The 17,369-nt window shown below is 39.7% G+C and overlaps 1 protein-coding gene across 10 annotated transcripts in view; it reads left to right on the forward strand.

Moving 5' to 3' along the window:
• Positions 1 to 17,369, forward strand: part of LOC118206456 (brother of CDO) — a 374,202-nt gene that overhangs the window by 208,993 nt on the left and 147,840 nt on the right. The gene's annotated exons all lie outside the window — the stretch shown is intronic.

The following is a 17,369-nucleotide window of genomic DNA, read 5'->3' on the forward strand; positions in this document are numbered from 1 at the left end:
TTTTGTTTATAAACTACACGATAATATTCAATAAACTTAAACTTAAACTAGCATATTAAAAAAAATCTGACTCACCAGTGATGTCATTAAAAGGCCCTTTTCCTGCTTTTCTTTGATGCAAAATCCTTAATTAAATCCTTAAAATCCAGCTTGCGCAGCAGATCATGCTCAATGGACAGAATGGTCAACCCGTTCAGTCTATTTCCCTCAATGAATGCCCTCAGTCTATTCTTAATAATGCCCAACTTGGAAAATGATCTTTCTCCGGTGGCATTTGAAATAGGGAGAGTGAGATAAATTTGGAGTGCAATGTCCACATTTGGGAAAGCACTTTGGAGTTGGTTCTCTCTCTGTAAGACCATCAGATCGTCAGTTGTTGTGTCACAGAATTTAATGAACTGAACAAGCTCATCCTCGAAAACATCCTGTAAATCGGTGCTATATTTTTTCTGAAGAATTGCGGCTTGCTTCGTGTATTTCAGACACAGACAGGCTCTTGAGATGGGTTAAAAAGCCAAAATAGTCGCAAGTCTCTGTGTAGGACTTATGTCTTGCTTGCAAAGCACTTGTTCGTTTGTCAATTATGACTAAAAATACCTCCACACGAAACTTCTCAGGTCAAATTAGAATGTGGTCCGGTGCACTGGAATCATCTGCTCTCCGTTTTCTCTTCGCCTGCCGAGTTACCGCAGACCTGTATTCCTGTGTTCCTCCCATTTCCTTGGCCTGCGTCTCCAGGTCTCCAAACTGGTCGTGTAAACCTGCCATGAATCTGACAGTGATCGCAGCATATCCACAGCCGTAACAAGATCCACATCTACCTTCTGGAGGATAGTACTCGTTGTCTGAATTCTTTGTAATACTTTGTTCACAATATACACAAGAAAGCGGTCTCTAATCGGTTCATTTTGTTAGCCAGAGAGCGCGCCTCGTCACACGTGAGAGCATTCTGAGAATCATCATCTGATATGTTTATTAGCGAATTCAATATATTTTTAAAGTTTACACAGAGAGCTTTGGTGGCCTGGGCGGCCCATCTTGTGTCCGACAGTCCCTTTAAAGTCTCTATGCGTTTGTTAACATTGGGCTCAGGTCCATCCATCATAACCTTCCATCAGCAGGGTGATCCCCAGAAAAAATTGAAGAGTGACTGAACAGATCTGAAAAATGTGGTTGTTTCAGAGCAGCAATCTACACTGTTCACTCCGACTAAATTGAGTGAGTGGGCTGTACAAGGTATCCACTCAGCCAAAGGATTTACTTCTAGAATACGGGCCCTCAGTCCTTTGTACACACCTGACATGTTGGATGCATTATCAAAAAAAAAGCAATATACATTACCAGTTGTTGGAGAATAAACTAACCATTCACGGGTAACACTCCCCATTACGCAGATTACGCGAAAACAAGGTCTTACTCAATTGTCTCTTCTGATTTTTATACGATCGTTCTGATGCTGTGAATGCTATGTCTTTATTTTGACATGACAAGGATGCTTTTATTCCTTTGCTCACCCAATAGCTACGCAAGTTTTCGGTAACGGGTCCCCAACAAGCTACATCAGTGGATGTGGCTCCACATGTTGCATCTTTCCTCCCTACCGTGGTGCCTGCATCTGCTAGCGGAGTAGTTTCGTCAGCAGCACTGACAGTGCTGATGTTATCAGTGTCTCTGGAGCTGGGTTCCAGAGAAGGCGTACTCGATGCTAACAGGGTTGATGTCGTGGCTGTGCCATCTCTGCCTGGTGACGGCGGTATAGTTTCCGGAGAAGGCGGCCGGGTTGACTGAGTTGGTGTGGCGGGACTTGGGTTAGCATCTGCATCATCGTCAGCGTCAGGGCATGTGTCAGGGAATGGATCGTTGTTGATGTCGGAGCCTCCATCGGTTGCTGTTAAGTAATCATTCGTCGATGTTTTGAAGAAAGAAGTAAGCTTCAGTATTTTACTGAGAACTTCTTTGTTTCTTGCTTTTTGTTGTTGTTTTCTTTCTCTTTTTTGCGCCCCACTCTCGAATTTTCTGCTTGACGACATGTTTGTTTTAGACAGAATTTTGATGATGACACAAGAATTCTCGCGACAACATATTTTGTACGTTTACGTTGGTTAGATTAACGGCAGTATATCGCGAGACGTGCAGCAATCCTACGGATACGTATATATGTCAAAACTAATTAAAAATTCGTAAAAAAATAAAAAAAACATTCCCCTCACCTAGTGGCGGAGGCCCGGGACTGCAGCCTATGTAGCCCATTGGGTAAACGCAGCCTTGGGTGGGGGTGATTTTCCACAAGGCAGCAGGCCCTGAAGGCGTATACCCAATGATACTCAAAGAGTTAGGTGATATCATTTTTAAACCACTGGCAGGTATTTTTAGACAGTCCTTAGAAACTGGAGACATACCTGAGGACTGGAAGCAGGTAATATAATACCAATATATAAGAAAGGGGACAATATTGATCAAGGAAACTATAGGCCAGGTTAACTTGCATCACATGTAAAATACTGGAATCCATCATTAGAGGCAAGTGAAAGTATTTCTTGAAAATAGCAACATCCTAAGGGACAGCCAGCATGGTTTTTGCAAGGAAAGGTCTTGCCTGACAAACCTTTTGGTGTTCTTTGATGAAGCTGAAGGGTGCAATTTTGAGTGTTCCTGGACTTTCTTCACTACTGAAGATTGGTGAAGCCATAAATGCCACAAGTTATAATTGGAAAATAGCAACTGGAAGACCAGGCTATGGCGTCAATCCTACCAGGTGAAGGGGTCAAACGTACAACCTGGAATTCTCGGCTATGGACAATACCAGGTGAAGGGGTCAATAGGCCAGGAAAGGATTGGACAACCAATGGAAATTAACCTCTCCACAATGCATTGACAGTGCCACAGCACAGGAAATGTGCATGAATGTAGAACAGAATGTGAAAGAGGGGAAAGAGTTAAAGAAATGTACATGAATGTGGAACTGAATGTGAAATAGGCAGTGATTAGGTACATATGTATGGGAATAAATGTGGGAATGTACTCGGAAGTATGGATTATCAAAGATGGGGTTTACCTACATGAGTGTCTGAATAATACATAAAAAAATCTTGGAATTCTTGGAAGAATAGATACAATCACAAGATTGTGCGTAGTCTCACAAAGTGTCTTATTTCTATCAACATAACATAACATAACATAAATCAAGATGGAGTACACACTGCAGTTTCTCTATTCTTGGAGGAGAAGGGATTTTGGTGCCTATTTCTGTCCAGACCTTATATGGGCTAACAAAGGGAACTGTGGGTATGGAAGGCTTGCTCAGGATTGTATTTAAGGGAAGCTCAAAGAAACATTCAGGGAGAATCTGCTTAACAGTTTTCCTGGTACCAGAGTCATTGCCATACGGGATGATTTGGGTAAGTACCGTGTTTGTGAAGATGTTCATGTTTATTTGCCTTAGTCAGCATGCGATCCTGTGTTCAGCTATAGGTAATGAATGTGCTCATATTCGCTCCCATAAACTTAACTGGTGATTGTTTATTAATAAACCCTCATATTTCCATCTGAATTTTCCTTCCTAACCTTTTTGCTGCCCCAGAAATACTTTGTTCACAGCTTCTACAAACCCACTAAAGGCTGGTGCATGCAGTCGGAGGTGCACTGTCCCAGGCACTGGGAGATGTGTTCTTGATTCTTGGAGTTGGGGTCCCGGTTCGGATTAAGTTCCTGTAAAGCAGGTTTCAAGTCCTGAGACCTCAAGACTGAGTTTCAATGAAATAGATTCCAGATCTCCAGGAAGCCCTAAATGCTGAGCAAGGTAACAAGTCCTGAGATTGAGTTTCTGAGATTCCTAGTCCTAAAGGAACCGCTGAGTATTGAGTTGTGAGTAACAAGTTTCAAGATATGAGTTTCTAACAGATTCCTAGTCTTAAAAGGAACCTCTAAGTAACAAGCCAGATAAGTTTCAGGATTTGAGTTTCAAATAACAGATTCCAAGTCTCAAAGGGACCTCTGAGTACAAAGCCAGACATAAAAATGTAAAAATTAAATCCCTCACGAGGAAAAAAGGTGGGCTGGAGTGGGGGGGGGGGGGGAGGGTAGCTAAAGGGGACCAGAGCTCCGAGGCACAGGTATGCTGTTCAACACTATGGTGTATATACCACATTTTGGGTATTTCATCCATGACCCCTGTCTAACCAATAACTAAAATAAATAAAACAAATTTCCCCAGTTTGGCGTAGGCAACAGGATACGTCTGGCCTTCTTAACCTCTTTGTCTTTTCGTCCCTGGCACAAATTTACCCTTACAAAGCTATGAAGTGTTTTGATTATGACAAGGCGTAAGCTATTGTTTAAGTATGATTTCCAAAAAGCATTTGATAAGGTACCGCATGAGAGACTTGTTATCGAAATGAAAACTATTTAAATTACAGGAGGTATTTCAGAGTGGATTTGGAACTGGCTACAGGGTAGAACACAAAGTAGAGTAGAGTAGTAGAACACAGAGTAGTTGTAGGGGGGATATTATCAGAGCAGGGAAATGTGGGGAGTGAAGTTCCACAATGGATCAGTGCTAGGACCACTGCTCTTCCTCATTTATATCAATGACCTTGACATGTACATAGAAAGCACATTAGTCAGATTTGCAGATGATACCAACTGGGAGGCAAACCTAATAGTTTGGAATCGATTGAAATAATCCAAGAAGAATTTAACAAATCCCAGGAGTGGGCAGAAGCCTGGCAAATGAAATTTAATATAGCCAAGTGTAAAGTTCTGCATGTAGGAAATAAAAACATTCGATTACTTTATCAAAGGAACAAAGTTGGAATGTGTTCAATTTGAAAAAGACTTGGAAGTAATAGTTGATAAAAGCCTTTCAGGTTCTGGGCACTGTGTTGTAGCAGTAAAAAAGGCCAACAGGATGCTGGGATATATAACCAAAAGTATTGAGTACAAATCCAAGGAAGTTATACTGATCTTATACATTTGTTAGACCACACTTGGAGTATTGTGTGCAGTTCAGGGGACCGTACTACAAGAGAAATATAGAGGCTGTGCAAGGTTCAAAGAAGGGCTACCAAATTGATTCCTGGTATGAAAGACAGAAGCTATGAGGAAAGATTTAAGCTGCTTAATCTATTCAAGCTTAGTGTAGGGGACATGCCGCTACTTCTCATATTGGGGCACCAACATGTAGACGATATACACCTATATCCTCACAGGTGGCGCCAGCATATATTAATCAGTCTCATAAATTAAGTATACAAACTAAAAATTGGCAATTTTAATTAATAATTAAATTAATTATTATTCAACTTACACAATTGTCAATCTTAACCAAATCATAATATCATACATTTAGCTAATACTAAATTAATATACATGATTTAGTTAAGAGGTGAAAAAAACTTCTACCAAGTTCTTTTGGTTCGCAGCGGCTGACTCAATTCAACACGAGTAATATCAATGCAGACAACCTTGTAAATATAATAAAGTTTATTAAATACACCGAAAGTCCCGACCAGGGAAAAGGACAATTCACTACAACGAGGTACAATAAACTATATGAGTGCACGTATGTGGGTGTTGTGTGTGCGTGTGTGAATGTGTGTGAGGAATGTTGGATATTCTCCTACATGTGGAGTTGCGTATCTCAGGCACGTGTTCCTGGAGAACAAAGGATTTAACCCTCTGGGGTCTGAGGGTAAAATGAGGCACACTGGTGATTGTGCCATGCTCTGACATTTGTGTAAATTTCATCAACTTTATATGCAGTGATTCCAAAGTGTTTCATATCTCTGTTTTCAGCACAAACTCAGCTACAATAATATGGCAGCAGTAAGTAGGTCATAATCATATGTGGATTGCAAATTGCTCTAAAAACACACAAACTGTAAACAGTAGTTTTGAACATGCACAGGAATGTTGTAATAAAACACACTAAACAATTGTAACTAAGATTTTTGGTCACTGAAATGTGTTCAGACTCGGTGAGCCATTTATAAGACAGAAACAAAGACATCTTTTGATTTTCAGAACATTTATTGAAGCAAACTATACGCATGGAAGGTGAGATGAGACTGGTGTACTCTTGCAATGCTTGCGTGGCCTCTTAGCTAGTGGTGAACTAGGCCGTGTTTCCTGATCAGCATCTCTATAAATATGATAAAAACAAAATTGTTAGGAAATGTGACATCAAATCAAACTTTATTTATATAGCACATTTCCTTCAACAGGTGAAAAATAAATGTGCTTTACAAAAAAGGGACAAACCACTAACTAATGAAAACAAAACTGAGGAAATGTGACATGGTTACATCATATACAAACAAAGAACCAAACAAACACAACCAAACACAGGGAGGTAGCCTATAATTTTGAGAAGCAATGGTTAGAATCGTTCGTAGTGTGGGAATTTACAAGCACGCATATTAGTGAATATTCCTACAAACACACAGAGAATGTAATACAGCGCACATTTACAAATAATGCAAGCTATCAACGAAACAACATTAGCTAAACTAAATAAACATTGATATTCCAGCTCAACTACACGCAACTCATCAATAACAATGCCTCAATCTGAAGTAGGCTAGATCTGTTTAGCTAAGTGGTTATTATATTGCTATTTCCTGAATTTACTTACAGTATGCTTATATCAATTGTGCGAGGACATCAGTTTTAGAATCCTAGCCACGCCACTACACGCCAGGCATGGGCTATTTATTACCAATATGATCGAAAAAAATACAGTCTACCTGCTACTTCTAACACACAACCAGACGCAGAGAGCCTAGCCTATAATTCTGAGATGCAATAGTTTGAATCGTTCGTATTGCTGGATATTGCTACAAACACAGAGATACGTTGCAATACAGTACACATATTTACAGGCTACACTTTGACATTCTATCCTGCTTTCGCAGGCTCTCACATGGATCTCGCATCGCCCCTCCCCTACTCTCCTTCTATGGAGAGTAGTTATAATGTCGTTAACATGTGAATGCGATTTAGGCGGACTTCCTGATGAGCGAAATTCACATAGTAATGAGTAAGGATTAACGAAGCATACATGGTTTAATTAATCAAATTTAGAACTTTTAAAACAATTCATATCATTTTCAATGGGTGCATTGGAAAGGTTTCTGTCAATGTTTTTGTTGCGTCTGTATGATAACAACTCGTGAAGTTAATCATCCTAATAGAAACAAAAGTTCATTTAATCTTGCCGAGCACCGCCGGCGGAGCTCTCGACCCCAGAGGGTTAAGGGTTTGTCAACACAAGACAAATAAAAAAATATGAATAAGGATCGATTAAGAGATCATGCTCAGAGCTTTCTTTTGCTACCTCCGCTACATTAGACAAACTGTCAAAAGACCGTTTTTTCTGCCACCAGTTTGGCTCCGCCCACAAAATTTGTCATCAAAGTTTACTAACGTAAAAATGGTTTATTCAAAGATACTACACGATGGGGGGGAGCCAAGATAGCGCTGGTGTGAGCTGTCATATGGACTTCAACTGAGGAGCGACACTTCGGGTTTTCCTCACCAATATTTTGTTAAATTTTATTTAAGTTGCAAATACCTGAATTTAAATGTCAACTGAGTAACCAAAGTTACCAACTACCGGCTACCAACTGAAATTTTTTTGGAACATCCTCCTTCTCCTGTGGCTAATTACGTCTTGGTGCTAACTTAAAAATGGAAGACCAAAAGCAAACATCAATCGTGGAAGAACCGACGATAGAAATGGAAACTGACACTTCAAGAGTAAAGAGGAACATAAGTATGACTTACTCCTATTCCTGCAAATCGAACGAAGGTGGCGAATGTGACCCCAACACACCGGCCAAGAACGGATCAGCTAAGACAAAGAAAGCGAAGATGAATCCTGATTATGAATTATCTCTAAGTGAAGTACAGGATAACATTATTCTTGTCCTGACAACCAAAACTAATTAAGTCAATGAGAGCGTGGATGCACTTAAACGCATGGTGAACAAAAATACCATGAGTATTGAGGGCCTTAAAAAATCCATCGATCACAGCTTTCTGGAGGTATCTGATCTAAAACAAGAAAACGCCACACTGAAAAGTAAGTGCTATGGCCTTGAGAGGAAAGTTCTTGAGATCGAACATAAAGTCAATGAAACTGACCGATACAGCAGAAGATGGAACTTGAGGCTATATGGTATCATAGAGAAAACGGATGAAAACATTTGTTCAGAAGTGAAAGAAATTTGCAGAGCTGCACTTCCTGAGGCAGGGAAAAATGATGCTGCTGCTGCCATTGATGTTGTTCACTGACTTGGACGTCCCAGGGAGCCGATCAGAGGACAAAATGCAGCACCGTGCCCGGTAATACTGCGTTTCAGCTCCGGAACAGCAAGGGACACCATGTGGAGATCTGCAAAAAACAACACCTATCTGAAAACCAACCACCTTCGCTTCAAAGAAGACCTGACAAGGCTGCTCGGAGCCGTCTATGGCCAATTGTGGATAAAGCAAGAAAGGAGGGCAAGTCTGCCTTCTTCCTCGGGAATCGAGCCTTTGTAGACAAGCAGGAAGTATTCGCTGACTGATATGGATTCTGTGCTCTTCTATAGTCATCTCTGCTCCAAGGTGCAGACAAGAGGTAACTGGTGTAAAGAGTAACGTTAACCTTGAAGTGTGAGGACAAGCCGTTAATTTTTAATTTTTTAAAATTTACATTTACATCTTTTTACATTTTATTCAGAGAAAAGACAAGGACGCATGAACCGAGGGTCTTTGTTTTTGTTTGTTTGTTTTTGTCTTGGACTTTAAAAATCCGACATCAGCCGATTATTAACTTTTTTTTTGTTTTTGCTCCAGGATATTTGAAATGACCTCCTAAGATGACTAAATCATGAGGTCGATGATGCAAATGGACTGCATTTATATAGCGCTTTTATCCAAAGCGCTTTACAATTGATGCCTCTCATTCGCCAGAGCAGTTAGGGGTTAGGTGTCTTGCTCAAGGACACTTCGACATGCCCAGGGCGGGGTTTGAACCGGCAACCCTCCGACTGCCAGACAATCGGTCTTACCTCCTGAGCTATGTCGCAGGAAGGTGAATTATTTTGCTTGTGGACATTTCACAAACTCAGTATGTCCTTATAAATACATACGCTATTAATGATGCCCTATTTTTAAATCTTGATATGAAAATCAACCAGCTAACTTCAAAATTCCCTTTTGCTAAAGTTATTTGGGGAGGTGACTTCAATACTACTTTTAATCAAACAATTGATAGATGGCCACCAAAAACAAATGATTCTGTTAATGAACTACATAGTATGTGTTTATGTTTAGATCTTATATTTGGTGTCACAAAAATCCAGACCAAAGAATATTTACTTGGAGCAACAAAGATCTTTCACAACAGTCCAGAATTGATTTCTGGCTTATCAATAATGATATTACTAACAAGGTTAATGAAGTCTCTATCGATCCAGTAGTGTTAACTGACCATAAAGCCATCTCAATTAAGATAAATATGAAGGCTCTATGCACTAAAACAATAAATAGAAATTACTAGAAACTTAATAAATCATTACTAGAAACGAATACTTTAACCAAGAATCTCATAAAATCATTAAGAAATATTGGAGACAAGTGAATGTACTCAACAATGTGGGATTATGCTGGGAATTAATTAAGTTTGAAATTAGAAATTTGACTATTTCATTAGGAAAAACGATTTCTCAAATCAAAAAGAAAAACAAACAAGAAATAATTTAAAAAATCCGGGATTTTTCTAAAAAACTAGAGTTATCAATCATCAAATGAGGTATTGGAATTATCCAAACTACAGACACAACTAGATAATATCTATAAGGAGAAAGCAAGAGGAGCTTTTATAAGGTCAAGACTTAAATGGTGAAAAAAATACCAAGTATTTTTTCAATTTAGAAAAGAGAAGAAGAGAAATGTCCTCAGTTAGTAAAAATATTATTAATAATATAACCAATGAGAATCCTGACGATGTCTCACAGTATGTCGCCCGTTTTTATCAAACATTGTATACATCTACTTACCTATGTCCAAAATCCAGTCATTTCTAGATAATGTCTCCAGTAATGTCAAGAAAGTTGATAACCAATTTAAATCTTTGTGTGATGATCAGGCCTTCAGTGGAGAGCTAGCTCCATTCCTTCTCTCAGTAATTAATGAATCATTAAGAAAAAAATAACTACCTGCATCACTTAAACAAGGAGTTATCACACTAATTCCCAAACCCAATAAAGACAAGCTACATATATATAATGGAGACCCATTACTTTACTAAATAATGACTGTAAAATATTTGCTTTAATTCTTGGTAAAAGATTGAAAATAGGATTAGAAAATATAATTGATGAAGAGCAAACTGGCTTTATACGTGGTAGGAATATTCACAACAACATTAGATTAATTCTGGATATGATTTATTACAATCATCTTATATTGGATGAGAGCTTTGCACTATTCATTGATTTATAAAAGGCCTTTGATACTATTGAACACGGTTTTATGTTTAAAGTAATAGAGTTACTAGGTAATGTTGAGACTGTGGTGGAGATGAAGTCCATGGACTTACACACACACACACATGAAGATACATAGCACACACACCACCTCCTACTCAACGCCTTCTTGGCTCCCACCCCCCCTCCCTCCCCCGTTACAGTGCAGTCTGCTGAGGGTTGATGCGATGCGCCTGAGCGGCTGCGCGCTCCTCCCAGTGTCTGTGCTGTGACACTTCCCCTCCCCGACACCCTACCCCCTACCACATGTGCAAGTCTTCGAGTTTTGTTGTAATGTTTGTAATGTTTGTAATGTTTTTATGATGTTGCTATGTGCTGAGGTTTTTCTTCGTTTCAATGAAACGAGTGCCCTCTCGTTTCATTGAAAGGACTGTTTTTTTCCCTCCTCCTTCCTCCTGTTCTCTCATTTCTCATCTAATAAGTTGGCGCCGCAGATGGCTGCCTCGGTGTGTTGACCAAAACAAATTCCTTGTATGTGTAAACGTACTTGGCAATAAAATACGATTCTGATTCTGATTCTGATTCTGATTCTGATTCTGGTTTCTGTGAAAATTTTTTGAATGCAGTCAAAACACTATACAATGGATGCAATAGCTCAGTAAAACTGGCTCATGGAACTACACAACAATTTTAACTTCAAAGAGGTTTAAAACAAGGCTGTCCAGTCTCCCCATTTCGATTTTTGTTGGTCACTCAAGTATTGGCGTCCCATATCAAAATGGGCAATTTTCAAGGGATTTCAGCACTGGGGAGAGAATTTAAAATTTGTCAGCTGGCAGATGATACTTTGTTGTTTTTAAGGAACAAAGATGAAATTCTCAAAGCATTACAGTGCATTGACCATTTCTCTGTTGTATCTGGTTTGAAGATGAATTCCAAGAAATCTGTCCTTTTCCCACTTAAGATGGAGTATGAATGGAGGGAGTTTTGAAACTAGATAAATCTAGTGGCTTAACAATGGCACATTACCAAACAGTGTACCAAACAGATAAAGGGTAACAGATATATGGCTATTGGTGTGCGTTGGGAGAGATCAACATGCTGTGTTATGACCAGTTAGTATTTAAAATAAATCACATGCAGGATCTGTTATGTGCGTGACATATCTTAAAACTAATGCAGCACGGTGAATGGCTTGGAGCTAACCACAAGAGAATGGTAATACAAGAAGCATTTACATAAATCATTAAAACATAATAATCATTAGCACAGTTACGTACATACAATCATAAATGTGGCTACATTTGGTCCGTCGCTAATTATATTATAGGCTCAGAGTTACAACTTTACTTGAGTCCTTCGTTTTGGGTTGGTTGTTAGAATGCTTCCTGGTTTCTTGTCCAAAGTCTGTGGGAGTTGACAAAAAAAATAGGGGGAAGCCGTTTGCCCATTTCTGGTTCCAAAACACCCATCCTGATCCTTGTCGCAGGTCGCTTTCCTCGTGGGACTTGCTTTGCTGGATCGTCCGTTGTGTGTGGCTCTCCTGGTTCTTCGACCACTGCTAATCATGTACCAGTGCTTTGGAGTGCCTCGTTCCTCCCGCAGCTGGTAGCCGAGGGTATACGCGCCTTGCTCGGTTGCAGGCCTTGCAAACTCTTTGTGACGTGTGGACTCACGCGAAAGGGAGACGGGAGAAGGGTGGTGAGTCCGGGGAGAGGAAAATGGAACAGAGAGGGTGAAACTATGGCAACCTCCATTTTGTTGAAGGTAGCCCGTCTCAAATTTACAGTAAGCCAATACTGTAACAGGAAAGCTGTGCTAGCAGGCGTGGTTAAATGAGCCCCTTGGAGGTGGACATATGGGCTTTGTAGTTTTGTGTCTTTTGTATTCCATGGTACCTACATTAGTAAAAGGAGATTTAGGGGTGATTTCATTGAGGCTTTTAAATTCATAAAGGGGATGAACAAAGTGAGCTACAAGAGATTCTTCAGGTTGAGTTGTTAGTAGAACGAGGGGATATAAATGGAAATTAGCAAACGGTAAATTCCATACAGACATTAGGAAGAAGAGTCAATGTCAGGTCACATAGTAGAGGCAGAAAAGGTGATAGATAATATCTAGTCTGTAGTTAATCGGAGCATCAGGTGCAATTTAGCCAGGAAAATGGTGAGAATTCTTGCAGAATGGCCTGTTCTCGTCATTATGTTATGTTACGGTGTGTTATGTTATGAAGAATTAAGCAAATAAAATTAAGACTATATCCCTCAGGAGGGAGTTGAGTGAGTGAGATCTTTTCATCGGGCAGAAGACTGAGGTCCCTATCCTTTAAAACAGCACTCAGTCGTTCTATGCTAACATCTATTAATCAATGGCACAGTATACTGTAGCTTAATTTTAATGTTTAATTTTCTCATTTAAAATGTCCTAAATGTATTTTAGTAATTTATGTGATATGTGATAGCTTACTTATAATGTATATGGTTCTATGTAATTTATGTATGGATATTTAGGGGGCCAAGCACTAAGGACCCCTATTGTTTTTGCTTGGATTATAATTAGTGGGCCAAGCACCAAGGAACTCAGCTCTTCTCTTCTCTAATCTCTTAAACAGCACAACAGGTACTTACCTTTATTTTGGTGGTAAGTTTGCAAATACAAACTGGTGGCCTAAAACTAGTCTTATTGTGGTAAATAACTATAGCATGCTTACCTAGATCCACCAGTAAATGGAGGTATGCAATAATAAGTAAGTATGCATATGGGAAAAAAAACAAAATCACAGGTACACGGCCCAATTCAAGCACTGGTTTTGGATTCAAGGATTGCAGTCACTACTTTCACCCTCGTGGGATCCAGGTAAAAATAATAGAGCAACACACCAAACTAAAATAACAAAGATAAAATAACCAAAACTACAAAACACTTTTCAGATTTTTATCATTGAACCCCCTAGTGTCTGCTTTATTAGGGGCCAAGCACCGAAGGTGCAGGGCACCTATTGTAATCGTTAGTATTATTATTATACTTTCCGCAATGGGAGTCTATGGCAGCCCATAGAACCCATTGGTAACTTTTTATGAAATTTGGCACATTGATAGAAGACAGTCCAATGTATCCAGGCCTCGAATTTGGGGTCAATCCAGCCAACTCTGTAGCGCCACCAACAGGCCAAACGTCAAGGTACATTATTGCTTATAACTTTTGAACCGTTTGTCCTAGAGTTGTGAGGACTGTTTCTGCTGAATCCTTGGGTCAAGCCGATGCACCCATTGCTGTTAAAACACGTCATAATAGATTTTCCGCCATTTTGAATAATTTAAAAAACCTACTTTTGCGAACTAGTCCTACGGCATTGATCCGATCACCACCAAATTCGGACCATATGATCTACAGATGGTGCTGACCAAAAGTTATTCACAGAATTTTGATTAAGCTATTTATATGGCCACAATGAGCCAATGAAAATTGAGGTGGGCGTGGCTTGTAATATGAAGGTCTGTAAATTCTGAACGGTTTCTTTGAACACTATGAAACTTAGTAGGCATATCAGTAGACATAAGTGAAGGCTAATCCTCTATTTTCGGCCCGATTAAGCCAAGTGGTGGCGCTAGAGAGCTCATTTTCTGTTTAGGCATAACCGCTACGCCGATGTCTTCGAAACTCGGCACACATATATAGGGGCACTCTATGTGGACAGGGAAGAAATATGATGCAGATTGGCCAAGAGGTGGCGCTGTCATGAGCAAAAAGGTGTTTTAGATATTTTTTAACAAGCATATCTCCGTCCTCATTTGAGCTACAGTCATGAAATTTTGCACATATGTGCAACTCGTCAAGGGTAACAAGTTTCCAATTAGGACCCATAAGCCCCGCCCATTAGATTTTTCGCAAATTAGACATTTTGTGTCCTAGAGCTGAGATCTTCCACAAATTAAACTTTTTTGACAAATGCTTCCATTGCTTTCTGCCATGGAAGTCTACGGCGGCCCGTATAACCGACTGGTCTGTTTTTACAAAACTTTGCAGAACGGTTGTGCCGTTCTCCCTGCGACGGACTGGTATCGTCTTCAGGGGATCTTCCGGTTGCTTGTCGGCCTGGTGCCCCATTCGTGCTTGGCCCCGCCATTGCTGCTCGCAGCTATATTTGATTTTATTTTGCAACATCTTTTTTGTACTTCTCTGCTCATTTCTCACCAAATTTGGCATGTATCATATACAGCATGTCCCTATGTTAAATTCTGAAGGAAATTTTGATATTGCAAAAGATGGCCAAGGGAATGTAATTTAAATTTAGACAAAAATGGCTGACCATACCCAAAATATGTGTATCGCCACAAATTTATGGCAAATGTGAAAATACTTTAGAGGATGATGGGTGGCCATGTTGTGGATGAGCATACACTGGTTTGCAGTGTTATTTTGCAATATGGCCTGCAGGGGGGCACTTTTTTTGCAAAATACCAATTTGCATAAGCGCCATAAGGCCAGATTATACAAAATTACCCACAGGAACCCACAGACAGCTGCTTGAGTATAGCTTCAACTGTCCTGAGTTGTACATTCCCCTTCATCCAGGATTCTTAAAGATAATCAAATATGAATATATAAAAATTGTGGAAATTTGTTCATTTTGACCACACCTCCTTTAACTCCAGCCATTTTTTCAAATTTTGGAAATATAAAAATTGAAGAGGGACCCATGTAGGTCATGAACAAAAATGACTTTCTGATGGAACTTAGTTCAAATACACAGGCTGATACACAATTCTATCTCTGTTAGTCCCCCTCCCCTCCCCTGCATTTACACTAGCAGAGAGAGAACAGACAACATTCCTATGGACACACAGAGCACAATTGCCAGATAAAATTATATTGTCTGTTTCTCAAAGGCGGTAATCTAAAAGCTAGATATCCAACAATACAATATGGAAACATGACCTGATGTTTTCAGCAAAAAGCTCAAACTATAAAAACTGTTGACACTAGCAACTAGACATTTCTTCTAGTCCCGGTCACTCAGTGGGTTTACATGATGTTTGAAAAAGTCAATTTATGGTTTTAGTCCAGCTAAAGCTGGACTTTTAAAAAGCATGTAAACATTGTAGTCTGTCTGAAATCATACGAAGTCGATTTATTCAGAGTCGGACTAACATACCTAGATAATGCGGTTAGGGGTCGATTTACATACATTACATTACATTACATTCATTTGGCAGATGCTTTTATCCAAAGCGACGTACAAAAAAGCTTCAATAGGCCAAAAATTGGCCTAGGCGTTCTGCGCATGTTCCGTCATTTACATAGCAACTATATGCTCAATGTGGCCAAATGGAATTGATAACGGTGGTGTGGGGATGGCTGTTTTAAGCAGCCACACCTGCCCTGAGTCGAGTTAATTAGACCTGGCTAATTAGATAATTGGCCAGGCTAATTGCACCCGGGAAAAGGGGTGGCTACACCTGTGCATATTGAGGTAATCGGTAAACAGGTTAAATCTGCCATCCCCACTCACACAAGGAGAGCCTCTCTGTCATGACAGTTTTGACATCTGCTCCTTGGCTGTAGCATCCTACCAACCTCGTGAATAAATGTGGATTTGTTTTGAACGTCGTCTCCCTGTGTTTCTGTGCTGGAGGGCCCCTTGGAAAGCCACTTCGTTGGCCTGTGGCAGGTTCGTTTGCCACAATAACGTTTCAGAAAATTTATAACTTTAAAATATTTCATTCAATCTTCTACTGGGAATATTGCCATTTATTGAGTGTGTGACGGAAAATTTTGGTGCCGCTGACTATAATCAAATGTTTTTCACATTTACCGTTCGATTGAGCAAGTACCATTGAAAGTACATTTCTATGGGTTAGTGCTGTCTGATTGTGCTAACTACTTCACATTAACCTTGTACGGCGATCAATAAAGGCTAACAGCACAGTAGCCTACCACTTAATTATTGTCACTTCTATCACCACTGTAATGAACTAAAAAAAGGCGACAAACAACCTTTTCTGTGAGAAATGCATTGTCGAGCTCACACGCATACACTGCTGGCGACGTTCTAAGCTCCATTTTGCCCTCCCTAGTATCATGGCGAAAAAAACTAATTTCTGGACGGACGAGGAGACCAACTAAAGGAGTTAAATATCCTGAAATACATGGATGGAAGAAAAATGCGGAATGGCGAACTATTCAAAAACGTTGCGACAAAATTGGAGGAAGCAGGATTTATAGGAAGCCTTCGTCAAGACACACTTCGGGCAAGAAATCGATTCTTTCCAAGTCATGTATATTGGGACAACGACAATAATCCAATTAATTCTCATTTTTGGCCAAATCAAGCTATTAATATAGATCGATCTCAACTGTGAATGTAAACGCACTGAGTGAAGTAGCAAGCCAGCATTATGCATTATGCTAGGTTTGCCATCACTTGTGTAGGCCTAATTAGTATTTAATTTCAGTGTGATCTGGGTCTTACAGTATGTTTTGTAATCATGAATAACTAGCTCAGTGTTGGTGTAACAAAGATATTCAATGTAAAACAACTGTTCTTTACCATATATTTTGGCTTCTGCAATCATAAGCTGATACTTTTTAAAGCTAGCTGCTTAGCTAGACAGACGGAAATCCTATAAAACAAGCATTTGTATTGGGAGTTGTGATGACTGCATGTAACACTGCCACAGTTGTCATCTAAATATTTAATGTTTTATTATAGTGGATTTTGCCCTTAGAACAAATAATCTTTGTACCGGGAAATGAGTCCTTGTGAACCATGTAAATGTATGGCTGCATCCAATACTGGGGTGTTGACGAGATCCATTTTACCGCTACACAAGGCAAATTTTAAATAGGCATTGGTCCCTTTAAGGAGGGGTCTACCTTCCCAGAATGGCTCCCAGA

Source organism: Anguilla anguilla, chromosome 10 (assembly GCF_013347855.1).
Source record: "Anguilla anguilla isolate fAngAng1 chromosome 10, fAngAng1.pri, whole genome shotgun sequence".
Lineage (NCBI taxonomy): Eukaryota > Metazoa > Chordata > Actinopteri > Anguilliformes > Anguillidae > Anguilla > Anguilla anguilla.